Source organism: Mustela lutreola, chromosome X (genome assembly GCF_030435805.1).
Source record: "Mustela lutreola isolate mMusLut2 chromosome X, mMusLut2.pri, whole genome shotgun sequence".
NCBI lineage: Eukaryota > Metazoa > Chordata > Mammalia > Carnivora > Mustelidae > Mustela > Mustela lutreola.
Window position 1 is genome coordinate 56,088,444 of NC_081308.1, and position 15,818 is coordinate 56,104,261.

The following is a 15,818-nucleotide window of genomic DNA, read 5'->3' on the forward strand; positions in this document are numbered from 1 at the left end:
GACAACAAATAATCAAAGCAGTTCTGAGAAAGAATGAAGAAGAGAAATTACACTTCTTGATTTGAAATTATACTACAAAGCCCTCAAGCTCAAAACAATAAAGTATACTGGCATAAAAACAGACCAATAAACAAGTAGAACAGAATTGAGAGTCCAGAAATAAATCCTTTCATGCAGTCACCTAATATTTGACAGGGGCCAACATATGTAATGGGTAAGGATAGTCTGTTCAATAGATGATATTTAAAACTGAATAGTCACATAAAACAGTATGAAACTGGAGCCTTATATCACTCATAAATCTTAACTTGAAATAGATTAAAGACTTAACTGTGATGCATGAAACTAAATTTCCTAAAGGAAAACATAGGAAAAATTCTCCTTGACATTGGTCTTGCCAATAGTTTTTTGGATACCAGACCAAAAACACAAGTAAAAAACCAAAAATAAATAAATGGTATTACATCAAACTAAAGTTTCTGCATTGCCGAAAAAGAGAGACAGAGAGAGAGAGAATAAAAACACAATCCACAGAATGGAAGAAAATACTTACAAATCTTATATCTGAAAAGAGGTTAATAACCAACAGATACAAATAGAAAAAAATATATAATTTAAAAAATAGCAAAAGGATCTCAATAGACTTTGTCTTTCAAAAAGTTGTATAAATGACCAACAGGAGCATTAAAAAGTGCTCAACGTAAAAACTCAGGGCAAAGTCATTATGTTGTTGTTGTTGTTGTTTACTTCTGGAAAACACAGCAAGATATTACTACCTATTAGAATATATACTACCAAAAAATTAAAACTAAAAATTTTGGTAAATATTGGGGAAAATGGGGAACTTATGCACTGTGATAGGGATATAAATTTGTATGGAAAACAGTATGGAGATGATTCATATTATTAAAAGTAAAATTACCATATGATTCAGTAATCCCACTTCTAGGTATATATCTAAAGGAAACGGAGTCACTATTCGAAGACATATCTGCACTCTTATGTTCATTATAAAATTATTAACTCTAAGCAAGAGATGGAAATAGCTTCAGTATCCATTAATGGATGAATGAATAAAATAAGTATGGTAAATATATACTATGGAATACTACTACTTAACCATGAAAAATTAAGAAATACTGCCATTTACAACAGCATGGATGGATCTTGAAGGTATTATACTAAGTGAAATATTTCAAAGATTTTATATATTTTTTAAATTTATGTATTATGATATCCCTTACATACAGAATCTGAAGAAAAGGCAAACTAATAGAAACTTAGAGTTGAGTTGACAAGGGGTGAACCTGGGGTGGAGTAAGGTGGTCAAAGGGTACAAACTTGCAACTATAATATGAAAAAGTTCTGGGGATCTAATGTACAGCATGATGATCATAGTTAATAATATATACATACTTTTTTATTGTGCTTCCCTTTATTAAACTTTGCATATATCACATTCTTACAAGTTGAAATTTTATAGGATTCTTGTATAAAAAAGGTCTGCTGCCTCCATTTTTCTAACAACATTTGTTCATTTTGTGTCTCTCTGTCACATGTTGGTAATTCTTGCAATATTTCAAGTTTTTTCATTATTATTGTATTTGTTATGGTGATCTGTGATCAGTAATTACGACCCACTAAAAACTCAGAACTAGTTTACTTAAGGTATATACATTGTTTTTCTTTAAAGACATAATGCTTTTGAACAGTACAGTATAGTGTTTATTTTTTTATATGCACTGGGAAACCAAAAAAACAATAATAATTTGACTTAGTTTATTGAGATAATCTCTTTATTGAGGTGGTCTGGAACAAAACCCACAAGAACTCTGAAGTTTATCTCTACTGTACTATATACATAAGAGTTGCTAAGAGAGTAGATCTTAAAATTCCTTACGATACATGCATAAAAACAGTGGCAACTATATGAGATAGTAGATGTATTAACATTTTTATGTAGATTATATTGCAATACAGATGTATACCAATTTATCAAATTGTACAAAATTTACACAATGTTAAAAGTTTGCAATGTTATAAGAAATCATTTCTTAAATTTACAAATTATAATATGTCGATTATTTTTCAATAAAGCTGGAAAAAACTTTTTGTAAAATTAATCTATTTTTCAAAAAAGGAAGTAAGGAAGTAGAAACTGCAACTAACTCTGAAATAATAGAATATAAAATCCATTTTAGTTATATACACTGTGACAAAAACTATTACTTAGTTTACAATGAAGGAATACTTATGAAGCATGAAGGATGGTCTATAAATAAGGCTGAAAGAGCTCATTTTAAGGTTTAAATTTAAAATCTTCTTTTGAGATACTAAACTGACCACCCAGTTTTCCAAACATAAATATCTTAACTGCATGAATTTATTTCATACAACTCTATAATCTAGTTTCATAAGAAAGCAGCATGCAAATTTTGAATAAGACAGACTTGCTTAAGTTTCTTTATGTTCAACAGTTTAGGATACTTCCCTAAAAATAAATAGAAGAAAAATCAGCATATTTATCATGATAATTATTATTCATAATGAGATTCATATTGAATTAGGAAATATATATCCTCAGGGGGGGTAAAGTAAAATGAAATTTATTTTGGTAAATGTGTCTATGAATAGTCAATACAATGCCTCAATATAAATGAATATTATCATTTTGAACAATTTAATTACTATTATTAGAATTATTATAAGTATAAAAATAGCTATCATTTTAGCATGGAATATGAGACTCTCATGCTCCATGCTTCATTACAGCCACACAACAACTCTGCATAATAAGTATTATCATCACCATTTCATGGGTGAAAAAACCGAGGAAACACAATTTAGATAACTGGTTTATGATTACATGGCTAATAAAGATGCATCACACTAATTTAGGCTATATGATTTCAGAATTGTACTCTTTCCACTGCACATTCTATGACTCTGTAAATACTTGGCTTGTTTTCATTTAGTTCTTCAATTTTATTCATGTGGTGGTGGCTTAAAGCTTCATTTAAAGGAAGCTTAAAAAATTCATTTAACCAAAAGCTCCCAAGAATTAAAAATGTCATGGATCTAATGTAGACATGGATATCATTAGTTAATGGGTAACTATATATTTTCCACTCTAGTGAGATAACAGAGTATTTTTCTAAGTTTTAGTCTCTGAGTGTTACAAAGGACTTTGTTAAAATAGAAATATTTAGACAAAGGTGATCAAAAGTCTAGATCAGGTCACCTTAAGAGAAATATTAGGAAACTGAGGAAACCAATGGAGATTTGAACACTGAGCTATGATATAATGAAAGGTTTAAAGTATTTAGTAGAGTGTAGAAAAGCCCTTTAAAGCCTGGTCCTAGCCTAGCATTGCAGCTTCTGGGATATCTGTCTATCTATCATCTATCTATCTATCTCTCTATCTATCTAGATATAAACTGGAAAACTTTTTTAACTTAAAGATTTTGAGAAATAGAACATAATCAGCACCATAGAAGATCTCTTTATGATAACAACCTAGCCCCTCCTCCCAGGTTGTTAATATTCTCTCTTATTTAATGTAACATTGTGCAAATATACCACTGCTGATCTGCTGTTATGAATGAAATAACTATAATCATCTGTTTGCATATCCTGGTGAAAATATTCATTTAGTTCCATGTTGTGTTTCTAGGAATGGACCAATTTTTTTTATTTTTATTGTTAAGTTTTCTAAATATTGTACAACTTACCTCAAATGTTTTTATTATGGGCACTGTCATTCTTTCACATTCTTGCAAGACATTTTTACTGTTGCCCAATATGGTAAGTGTGTAATAGTATGCCATTCTAGGTTTTAATTTAATTTTAATTTAATTTAATTTAATTCCAGATTCATAATAAAGATAAGCAGTTTTTATATATGAACGGCCATTTGGATTACACTTTCTGTAAAGTACATGCTCAAATCTTTTGATATCTTAACATTTTGTCATACTGACTTCTTTAATAGTAGATTTTCTGAATGAACTTTTAGCTGTGTAGGTCTTCTCTATTTTATTTTGAACTTGTTTTCATTTCAAAATCTTTATATGTATTTCCATAATCTGCTTTTATTTTGCTTTGTCTATTATCTATATATTTATATATTTATTTATTTATTAGCAAGCAAGAGAGAGCGAGCGAGCGAGAGCGCAGGGAGGGATAGAAAAAGAAGAGAAAAGAATCTTAAGCAGGCTCCAGGCTCAGCACAGAGCCCAACTCTGGGCTCTATTTCACAACCCTGACATCATGACCTGAGCCAAAATGAAAGAAATAAAATAAAATTAAGGTGTTAAAAAAAAAAGGAAAAAGAATTGGAGGTTTAATTAAGCGAACCACCCAGGCACCATTGTGGTATCTTAAATTAGCTGTCATATCTTTAAAGTTCTAGAGTATCCATTTGGTTCATTTATAAAATCTTTCTCAATATCATTTTTAGTTTCAGTTTTTTGTTCAATTTGCTTCCCCTCTCATTTCTTTGAGCAGAGTAATCAAGCCATTTTACAATCTTTATTGATCATTTTAATATCATACTTAATCCCATTTTGTCTATCAAATCTTGTTAATGGTTTTTCGTTGTGTGCTTTGTTACATTTTGCTATGTTCAAGACATTATATTTGAAACTCTTATTGAGTAGGGATAATTAAGAGCTATAATAATGGTATGGTCCTCCTTGGCAGGATTTTCTATTATATCTGAGACTCTACAAGACAATCATACTCCAAATTCAGTGACTGACTTTCTCAGTTTACACAGAAGGCAAGGCAGGCTATAGTCTTATTTCTGCTTCTCCTTGTGCTTTGGGGATCTCAACTTAAATTTGGGTTGTACCAAAGTCCTCAAACTTGATTGTTGCTGGGTTTTGAATTTTGTTTCTCTAGTATCAAGAGTCTATTAAAAACACAGCTCAGTGTGTTTTAGCAGTTTCAAATGCTCTCATAGCTAAAATGGCTTCAGGGCATATATCTCTAGGCTCTCATTGTATTTCGTATTTTGGCCCAGTAATTCCTCACTTATTTTTATAATCATTCTGATATTTTTAACTTTAAAAGCTATTTTGTCTGGATTTTTAGTTGTCTTAAGTAGGAGTTTTTAGATCACCATTACTAGAAGCAACAACAAATATACATGAAAATATCTGCAGTAGTTTATCACATCTTTATGGCTTCGAAGTTCCATAAGCTGAGGCATCCTTCTCTAATCACTTAGACAAACTCCAATTTACCTTTTAAAACAACACAAGAATTGCTTCATTTAAGAACATGTTCAGGGATGACTCTTCCCCACTGTGCTTACCAACATTCCCACACACTCTTTGCTACCCACACCTTGTTTATGATCTTTCATTAGGTATATCAGCATCACCAGGATTTTGCTCTAGTGTATTTTTGTCCTTTAGAGCTTTAATTAAATATGAATTCCATAGAAAGTCTGTCCCTTTTCTTTCAAACCTGGGTTAGTTATTTCTTCTCATCCTTTGTCAGAAGTTACTTTATTAGAGAAAATTACAGCTGTATTGTGACTTTGGAGCCTTTACAGTTTTTTGACTGGAAAAATCACCCACCCCTGAGATCTTTACACAGCTTCATAGCTGATATTATTCAGAGATCTGTTCAAAACAGACTTTTTAAGGGAGTCCTTTTCGGACCACTCAGTTAAAAAACCTCTTCTTCTCAATCACTGCTCTTTTTAAAATGTGCTTATTTAGTTCAAATATGCATCACTATTAAAGAAAAACCAGTACAATTTTTTTTTTTAAAGTTGGGTTACCTATTATCTATCTCTCCCATTAAAATGATTCCTCTGGGCTGGGGTTTTGTTGTGCTCATCTTAGGCCAGGCACTCAATAAATTGTCTATGAATGATTGAGTTGTTTGACTCCCTTGCTAGATTCTCAACTTCATGAGGCCAAGGATTGTTCTATTCAGTCCTTCTTTATCCTCAATGTCTGTTATATTGCAGTCACTTACGTGACTAATGGGAAAAATCACAGAAAGAAAGAGTTAAAACTACAGAAAAACCCTGTAGGTTCAATAACACAAAGCTTTCTAAAATTATTTAGCCCAGGAATTGAATACTGGCTGCACTTTTGATTATTTTTTAAATGATATTGAATTTAATTTAAATGGAAATACTTGAATGGTAGAATAATTTAAAAATTATAAAAGCAACTTGTTCCTTAAAGTAAGAATTATATAGGGCTTGCTTTAGGTAGCATAGACAGTTTCACAATATTTATTCTTCCAATCCAGGAGCATGGAACATTTTTCCATTTCTTTGTGTCTTCCTCAATGTCTTTCATGAGTACGTTATAGTTTTCTGAGTATAGATTCTTAGCCTCTTTGGTTAGGTTTATTCCTAGGTATCTTATGGTTTGGGGTGCAATTGTAAATGGGATGGACTTCTTAATTTCTCTTTCTTCTGTCTTGTTGTTGGTGTAGAGAAATGCAACTGATTTCTTTGCATTGATTTTATATCCTGACACTTTACTGAATTCCTGACAAGTTCTAGCAGTTTTGGAGTGGAGTCTTTTGGGTTTTCCACATATAGTATCATATCATCTGCAAAGCATGATAACTTGACTTCTTCTTTGCTGATTTGAATGCCTTTAATTTCCTTTTGTTGTCTGATTGCTGAGGCTAGGACTTCTAGTACTATGTTGAATAGCAGTGGTGATAATGGACATCCCTGGTGTGTTCCTGACCTTAGTGGAAAAGCTTTCACTTTTTCTCCATTGAGAATGATATTTGCAGTGGGTTTTTCATAGATGGCTTTGATGATATTGAGGTATGTGCCCTCTATCCCTACACTTTGAAGAGTTTTGATCAGGAAGGGGTGCTGTACTTTGTCAAATGCTTTTTCAGCATCTATTGAGAGTATCATATGGTTCTGGTTCTTTCTTTTATTGATGTGTTGTATCACATTGACTGATTTGCGGATGTTGAACCAACCTTGCAGCCCTGGAATAAATCCCACTTGGTCGTGGTGAAGAATCCTTTAAATGTACTGTTGAATCCGATTGGCTAGTATTTTGGTGAGAATTTTCGCATCTGTGTCCATCAAGGATATTGGTCTATAGCTCTCTTTTTTGATGGGATCCTTGTCTGGTTTGGGGATCAAGGTGATGCTGGCCTCATAAAATGAGTTTGGAAGTTTTCCTTCCATTTCTATTTTTTGGAACAGTTTCAGGAGAATAGGAATTAGTTCTTCTTTAAATGATTGGTAGAATTCCCCTGGGAAGCCGTCTGGCCCTGGGCTTTTGTTTGTTTGGAGATTTTTAATGACTGTTTTAATCTCCGTACTGGTTATGGGTCAGTTCAGGATTTCTATTTCTTCCTGGTTCAGTTGTGGTAGTTTATATGTTTCTAGGAATGCATCCATTTCTTCCAGTTTGTCAAATTTGTTGGCATAGAGTTGCTCATAGTGTGCTCTTATAATAGTTTGTATTTCTTTGGTGTTAGTTGTGATCTATCCTCTTTCATTCATGATTTTATTTATTCGAGTCCTTTCTCTTTTCTTTTTGATAAGTCTGGCCAGGGGCTTATCAACTTTATTAATTCTTTCAAAGAACCAGCTCCTAGTTTCGTTGATTTCTGCTCTGATCATTACGATTTCTCTTCTCCTGCTGGGCTTAGGGTTTCTTTGAAGTGTGTAAACCTGGCGATTCCTAGACCTGTACCCCTTGGGATAAAAATATATGTTTATAAAAAATAAAAAATTTTAAAAAAAGAATTATATAGGGCATCTCTTCTAGAAGCAAAATTTTCAAATGTCAAACATCTGAAAGCATAGAAGGAGAAGTAAGAATGTGAATTGTACTTCAATGCTCTATTCTTTATATTCAGCAAACAGCTACCTTCACACTTTTCCAATTTTTTCAACTCTTTTGACAAAGCCTTCAGAGGAGTTACTGCTGATGACAATCATCACAGCCTAACAGGAGAAATTTTATAAAGAAAAATAATAGCATGTTTTTCCCAAATTGTTAAGGATATGGTGAAACTCTGTTGGATTCAAAGGAGGAATGTGCAATTCCATGCTCTATATAATAATAACTTATTTTAATAGTGGCTTTGCTATTGTTCAGATATATCCATTTACTGAAACCACTAACAAGTAATCAAAAACAAACAAATTAACAGGGGTTTGAGACAGGAATTATCTAATCTAAAATTAGCACATGTTCACAGAATACACAACACATATCCCAAGTACTACTATAGGTTTCAAGTAATAGTCAAAACAATAGTAAAAATTCTTCAGACCCTACCAGTCAAATCATAAATGGGACCTTAACTGTAAATCCTTATCTTTAGATCAAAGCGGGTAATTGGGTGCTGAAGATACATTATAGAACTAATATGTTATAGAACTCTGAAATGAGTCATTTATTCCACCACTTTTCCTGCACAGCTGCTGACCCATGTTTTGGTTCCTGGAAATAGCTGCTACCCTGTCATACTTCTTAAAAGCACATATATTGATAACTCGACTCATTCCTCCATTCCTCTGTGACTGTCACTGTGTTAAAATGTGGAGCCAGCTGACTCACTTGTGGTGGTAACTTGTAGAAATAATAAAGTAGAGGAGTTTGCAAAGTATTTTGTTATTTCTAAAAATGCAAAAACCAAGTTACATTGAAATCATAAGGGGTGTTTCAGGGAGAGCTGTAGGATGTGGTTTCTTGTGTAATCCACAGAGATTAGCTCCAACACATATTTAAACTCTCCTCTAGGAACAACCTTAATGGTAAAGCAAGAAGATAAACAGATGTATACACACCCTGGCACAAAATTTTCACTTATGTTTGGCTTCCTAGTCTCCTCGTGTTACTTATTTATCTTAACTTCTCTCTGAAATCAGGGAACACAGAATCTCAATCAGTTGACATTTTTCTACTGAATTACCCAATAGTCTGATCACACCCCTAAGACTTTTTTAAATTAGTTCACTCATAATCCCAAATCTGCTTTGCCTCCTCAGCTCAGTACACTGTAATTTGATTTCAAAATGAGGACAGTTGTGAGTAATGCCACATTCATTAATCTATTTTACAATTCCTTGTACTTAGAACTATGAAAATATGTTAATAACATCCATTCCAATAAGCCACCCTAAATTTATTATCATGAAACAAGACCTCAAGAAAGAGAATTCAAAATCATCCATGTATTTGCAATGTGTTGCAATAAAGCCTTTATCAATAGACTTCCCTGTGCACATGGTGGTCAAATTGCTGGTGAAAGCCAGCCAGATCTATTACAAGCTTTCTCATGGCTTCTAGGTACCCCAAGTGAGCCTTTATTGATACTGGGAAGGAATAAAGCAGAGAAGGGATAAACAGTGATGTAAGAATTGGCTAGACAAAAGTAATGACCCTCGTTACAAAGTGAGTATTTTAAAGCAAAAGAGCCTGTTGGGAATATTGTTTTATAAAATAGTGGTATTTTTTTTACTAACTTTTTAAAATTCAATTAGTTAACATATAGTGTACCATTAGTTTCAAATGTAGATTTCAGTTATTCATCCATAGCATATAATAGCTAATGCTCAGTACTTACTGTTATAGCTTCTTGAAAGCAGAATTTTAACCCACTGAGCCACCCAGGCGCCCTTGAAAGCAGAATTTTAGATCATATTTTCTGATTACTTCCATGTAGTACAACACTTTTCTGCTAGCAACCTTCAACACATACTGTTTGTTCGAGGAATTTCTTTAATAATAAATAAATAGGAATTTATTTAAATTTATAAATATATAAAATAAATAGGAATTTATTTAAATTGATTTAAATATTGCATGCTGTTTCATTGTTCATAAATAAGGTGATGATATTATAGCCATTAGTTGGTAGCACTGATATATCACTTTCTCTTTACTTCTCAGTTCATTCTCTGTACACAAAATAGATACATATTTTAAAAGAATCTGAATCTGTGGCAAACTTTTAAAAAACCCTAAACAATAAAGTTTATCATTTTAAGTAATCTCAATTATCTTCCTCAATTGTGATAGTATATCCTTCTATCTAGGCCAGATATTGTATGAGGGATTTGAAGAGACATTTCCAAATTTCATTTTTCTCATCTGCAAAATGCTGATCATGATCCTACAATAAAATACACTTACAATTTTTTTATGAGAATTTATTTATTTATTTATTTATTTATTTTAAGATTTAAATTATTTATCAGAGGGAGTGGGCGAGAGCGCAAGCACAGGCAGACAGAATGGCAGGCAGAGGCAGAGGGAGAAGCAGGCTCCCGGCCGAGCAAGGAGCCCGATGCGGGACTCAATCCCAGGACGCTGGGATCATGACCTGAGCCAAAGGCAGCTGCTTAACCAACTGAGCCACCCAGGAATCCCTTTTGATGAAAATTTAATCTGTATAAACAACATATTTGCTGTAATGCGTGGTTCATGGAAAACATCTTATTTAATTATAAGCAACATCAGTATTAGAAATTAAGTAAATGTGTCTATAATATTTAAAGTTTTAACACATGATTCCAGTGCTTTGCCTTATTTTCTCAAATCCCTTTACCATTTTCACTGACAGAGTCAAATGTACTTTTTCTACTAGTAGCCAGCTCTTTGTGTTTTGTCAGATAAATGCCCTTGTGAATTATTTATAATAGAGATATGAGCAATAATAATAATAATAATAAATAGCAATGAAAATGTTAAAAAAAAAGTATTCTTAACTAATTAGGGTTCTTAGACATCATTTAGAGGAACCACCTCTGGCAAGCAAATTAATCTGCAAAACATTCCCAGAATTAACAAGTCAATCAGATACAGGGTTGTCCGCAGACTGAAAGGTGAAGCAAAAGGACTAGGTTTGGAAAATAGGTTAGGACAGTGAAAACAATGATCAAATTTTTGGGCAAAATTAATTCTTACGTGTCCTTTCAATGGAGTCCTGGGCATTATGTAGCAGAAACTCTGGAGATTATCTCAATCCTTTGGAGTCACACCGTTTATTAGCTTGCTATTGACAAAGTTATTTACAAACTGTAGAGCAACAGGTTTTAATATAGAAAACTGATGGTAATGCACAAGATTCTTGTTAACAATAATGCAAGTTAATGATTTTTCATTAGAAAACATAAATTCTATAACCCAAATTATGGGCCCAGAGCACTTTTGCTGCACAACTCTGCTTATATCCCAAAGTACCATGTGAACTAGTTTTAATATCTGATTCTCTTATTAATTTTTGAATAAAAATTCTTGACACAAGTATTTTATAATTGTGTGATAATCATGCATTTAATTTCTTGGAGAAAAAAACACACTTTAGCATAACTATGTTCATTCACAGAACCAGCCTTGATAACACACTTCTATATGTTAGAAATGATATAATAAATGTAGAATATTGGGCACTTGTTTGGTATTCTTTGCCAGGTTTTGCACTATCTAAAAAGAGATCAGTGAACTTGGACTGGAGTTAGTAGACATGGAAGAAAATAAAATATTACAGAGAAGAATACTCTGTGGTCCACAACCTAAACGGGCTGGGATTCCCATCATTTGGATCCCTGTAGCTTTACAAAAGTCAATTAAATTTTTGTATCTCCCATTAAAGTTGATTCCCCAGTACTTTTTCAAACATCTCTTGTAAAGTATTGTTTCCCAGAAAAAAGGGATTTTGCACATGTACCTGCCTTTGTCTCTGGTCATGATCTCAGTCAGGATCCTGGGATCAAGCCCCATATCGGGCTTCCTGCTCATTAGGGAGTATACTTCTCAGTCTCTCTCTGCAGCTACCTCTCCCTGCCCCACTCATGCTCTCTCTCTCTCAAATAAATAAATACAATCTTTAATTTTTTAATTAAAAATAAGATAAATAAAATAAAATAAAAAGTCTGGTCTTACTGCCCCATTTAGCTCCCTTTTTTTGAGTTGTATTTAAAGCAGCATGAGAGAACATGAGGCTCTCAAACTTAAAAAAAAAAGGAAAAATTTGAGTTTTGTTAGGATTTAAGATCTTGTCTGCTATACAAAAACGTTAGCTTTGTTAACATGTGAAAATTAACAAAAGAGAATAAGGTAGAATTCTAATAATTTTTGTAGAAATTAAAAATTTCCTCCAACCCAATTACATACAGACCCATTAAGTAAATTCATTCCAATGTCCCAAACCAACCTTTTCTGATAGTAATGCATCTGTGTAAACAGGGTCAACCCAAGGAATGTATAAATATTATTATTTGTTTCCTGTATCTTCCACAGTCACATCTGGGTATATTGGTAGCAATATCCATCTTATAAGACATGATATCATAAGGAAGGGTATTCTGTCCATTTGGAATGACTGAAAATCATTGTAATTTTATCTTGGTGCAGTAGCTTGAGATGGCACAGTGTGGGTTATGAATATATATATTTTTTTACTGGGAAGAAGAGATTATAGAGATATTGGTTATCCAAGAGAGACTGACAGGTGTTGATAGTTGCCAGGTCAATATCCATCTACTTTTTCCTTTAATATCAGAAAGCACTGAGGAACTGACAACAGGAAACTTAAAACAACATCAAATATTTTATTGTCTCTTTTCTAGTTACATTGTAACCATATGACAAAGTATCAGTCTTACAAGATATCATTCTCTTTTACCTCTATCTTTCTGCCAGAAATGTGGGCTTAATAGTGAGAACTCCAACAGCAATTTTTGCAACCGTGAATAAAAAGCCATGAAAACCTTTAAGACAGTTCACTGGACTTTCTTAAGACTCTGAACCAACACCAGAAAACACTCTCTGTAGTCCTCTTGTTAAATGAAAAACTATGGTTAAACCACTTTTGACAGTCTACTACATACAGCAAAATGTAAATCTTAATTGAAATATGTTCTCTCAGCTGTGCTTAAGCAACTGAGTCCTGAGCTTTTCAGGTTTTCAGTCTGAAAGAGTACACCTCTGGTGCTCTTAAAGGGAAGAGAAAGGACGCCCTGTTCTCCATATAAATTAAAGAAGAGAAATCTGTGCATTTAAGTGGGCCATATAAAATTTATCAAGCAATTATCTCCTAACTACTTCCTATCCAAATTACCTGATATGCTCTCCCTACTCCTTTATTCAATGTTACTGCCTTTTCCAGGATTCTGTATCACATCACAACATGTCTTCTGTTATTTCCTTCTTGCAAGCTAGATTTGTTTTCTCCATCTGAAAAAATCAATAATCATTGTGTATTTCAATTCCCATTTTCCTCAAATGCATTGATTCTTCTTATCTATTACTCGTTTCTCATACTCTGTGTCTTTGTCTTTATGGGGTTTGTGCTTTGCTTTTCCCCATCCTTTACTGCCATTATATAATCAAATCTAATAGCTTCTTAGAGAAAGTTAAAAATTCCTGCATAGCCACAAGTGAACACAAAGTCACTGATTTTTAGCAAACCTAAGAGATAGTCAGACATCCATTCAATTTCTTTTTTTTAAAGATTTTTTTTATTTATTTGACACAGAGAGATGACAAGCAGGCAAAGAGGCAGGCAGAGAGAGAGGAGGAAGCAGGCTCCCTGCTGAGCAGAGAGCCCGATTTGGGGCTCGATCCCAGGACCCTGGGATCATGACCTGAGTGGAAGACAGCGGCTTAACCCACTGAGGCACCCAGGCGTCCCTCCATTCAATTTCTTAACTGAGTCTCAAATGCATCCTGAGTTCTAACCTAAACCTAAGTTCTACTTCTTACACGTTGTTATATGACCAAACTCTTTCAGTTCAGTATTTTGTAACATTTAAATATTAATCAATTGATGCTTTTCTGTGAATTTCTATGAAAATAATTTGAATACAGTAGATTTATTGTTATATTTGTAGATTTATAATCAAATTTTCATCAGTTGAAGTTTTTGGAAATTTCAGATATAGTGATTAACCTAAAATGATACTGCCTCAAATACCTCTGATATCAAGGCCCAACACCTGATTATAGCCACACCTGTGGTGGATAGTTCCATGGGAAATCACAGTTATGTAACACTGATAGCATCTCATGTTCTCTCTCTCATTTTAGAATGTCTCCAACACAACCCAAAAGTGTAGGAGAATTAATGTCCTCTGAGGACAGCTCTCAGTGAAGTGGAAATAAGAACCATAGATAAAATTGTCAGTTTTCAGGTCTTCATGAGGACAACTTAAAGAAGTTTCTCAGGAACTTTCAGTAAAAGCAAGCCTTCATTTTCTATCCACAACAATTATATCAACAATGTACCTTTTTGACAAAGTTGCTTCTTCACTGTCTCACTTTCCCATTCTTTTCTACCTTGGATAATCCCCCAGATAAACTAACAGTACTCAAATCCTTTGTCCTACACTTTGCTCTCAGGATAAATGGAGCCAAAAGACTTAGATTAATATCAAGTTCTGAATGGGATCTTAGAGCTATTTCTGTCCAGATTTTCATAAACATAGGGACCTTTGAATTATCAGGCTATAAATAAGTTCCAAATGGAGGGGGCAAAAGCAAAAAGTAGAAATTTTTATGTTTGATTTTTTAATCATGATTAAAATATTAACATTAAAAAGTGTGGATATTTGTAAAACAATGTCATAATGTAAGAAATAAGTTGCATAGTCCTTTTGAGAATATTAAACCAAGTGTTCAGGTGCCATCTAATTTCTTGTTTAATCCAGAACTTTGGTGTGCATTATCTTGAGGAATAGGATTTTGAAGTCCGGACAGACTAACAGAAAACTGATCCAAATGTGTGTGTTTATATTTCTGCTTTTGTTGTAAAAATCAAAGTCTGATTGCTGGTTTAAAATGGTAAAACTAATAATGTTCATGGACTCTATTATAAATTTTCTAATTGTATGGGAAGAATCCAAGAAAAATATAATTAGTTGATTTGCAAATCCTCAAAGAGCTACAGATTCAGGTAGTGGTATGTTCTGATTCAACAGCATCATAATGCTGCATTTTATATGTGTGGCTAATGGATATTTTCATGAATGTTTGCTAGCTAGTCAGCCAATACAGAGAAATATTAGGTAGGGTAATTACTCACAGTTGTGTTTAATAAAATGAGAGAAAATTATCAAAGGACTCTAATAATAATAATCCTAGAGCAGGCTAAATAATTCAATGATAATTACAAGTATTAATCTAGCTTTCTTCCCTGATTATGACTCTTCTCTCCTTTATCATAATGGGAGTAGCAGATTGTCTGCAATGAGTTGTGAAAAGCCAGCAGTGACTTTGGCAGTGAAGGCCTCCCATCAATTTTGATAGGTTAAAATGATTCTGGTTGGTCTTGAGTAAATGTGTCAATTTTTTTTTCTGTGTGTATCATAAAAGAAAGAAGCAATAGTAAATTCTTGCTGTTATTCCATCGAGCCAATAAAATCATACTGCCAACAAGAGGCTGTTGACACCGTAAGTGTAGTTAACTTTCTTGAAATACTAGGCCTGGAAATAAAATTCCAATATTTCACATAACCTCTTTTTTTTTTTTAAAGAAAAAAAACAAAACAACTATACTGCTTACATTTAGGGCCCCGCTGTTGTGTAACTATTTTTGAACATGGCTACTGTCAATGTCTATATATATATTTTTTTCTGTGCAATAAATTCATTTAGAGATAAATTTGGATTGCAAATTATTTTGGGGGAGGCATGGTATTTGTGGCTAGTTTTACAAGTTAAAAGGACTAAAAGAAAGAAGAAAAACATTTTTCATTACAGCATATTTACATCTGTCCAAAGTACTTATTTACTATAACACTGACTAATGTATAATACTGTACACAAAGAAAGAATTTAAATGAGTTATAATTCATTCGA

The 15,818-nt window shown here is 33.0% G+C and overlaps 1 protein-coding gene across 1 annotated transcript in view; it reads left to right on the forward strand.

The window, feature by feature from the left end:
- The window catches only part of LOC131822047 (conserved oligomeric Golgi complex subunit 2-like), a 502,532-nt gene that overhangs the window by 107,879 nt on the left and 378,835 nt on the right, over positions 1-15,818 (forward strand). The gene's annotated exons all lie outside the window — the stretch shown is intronic.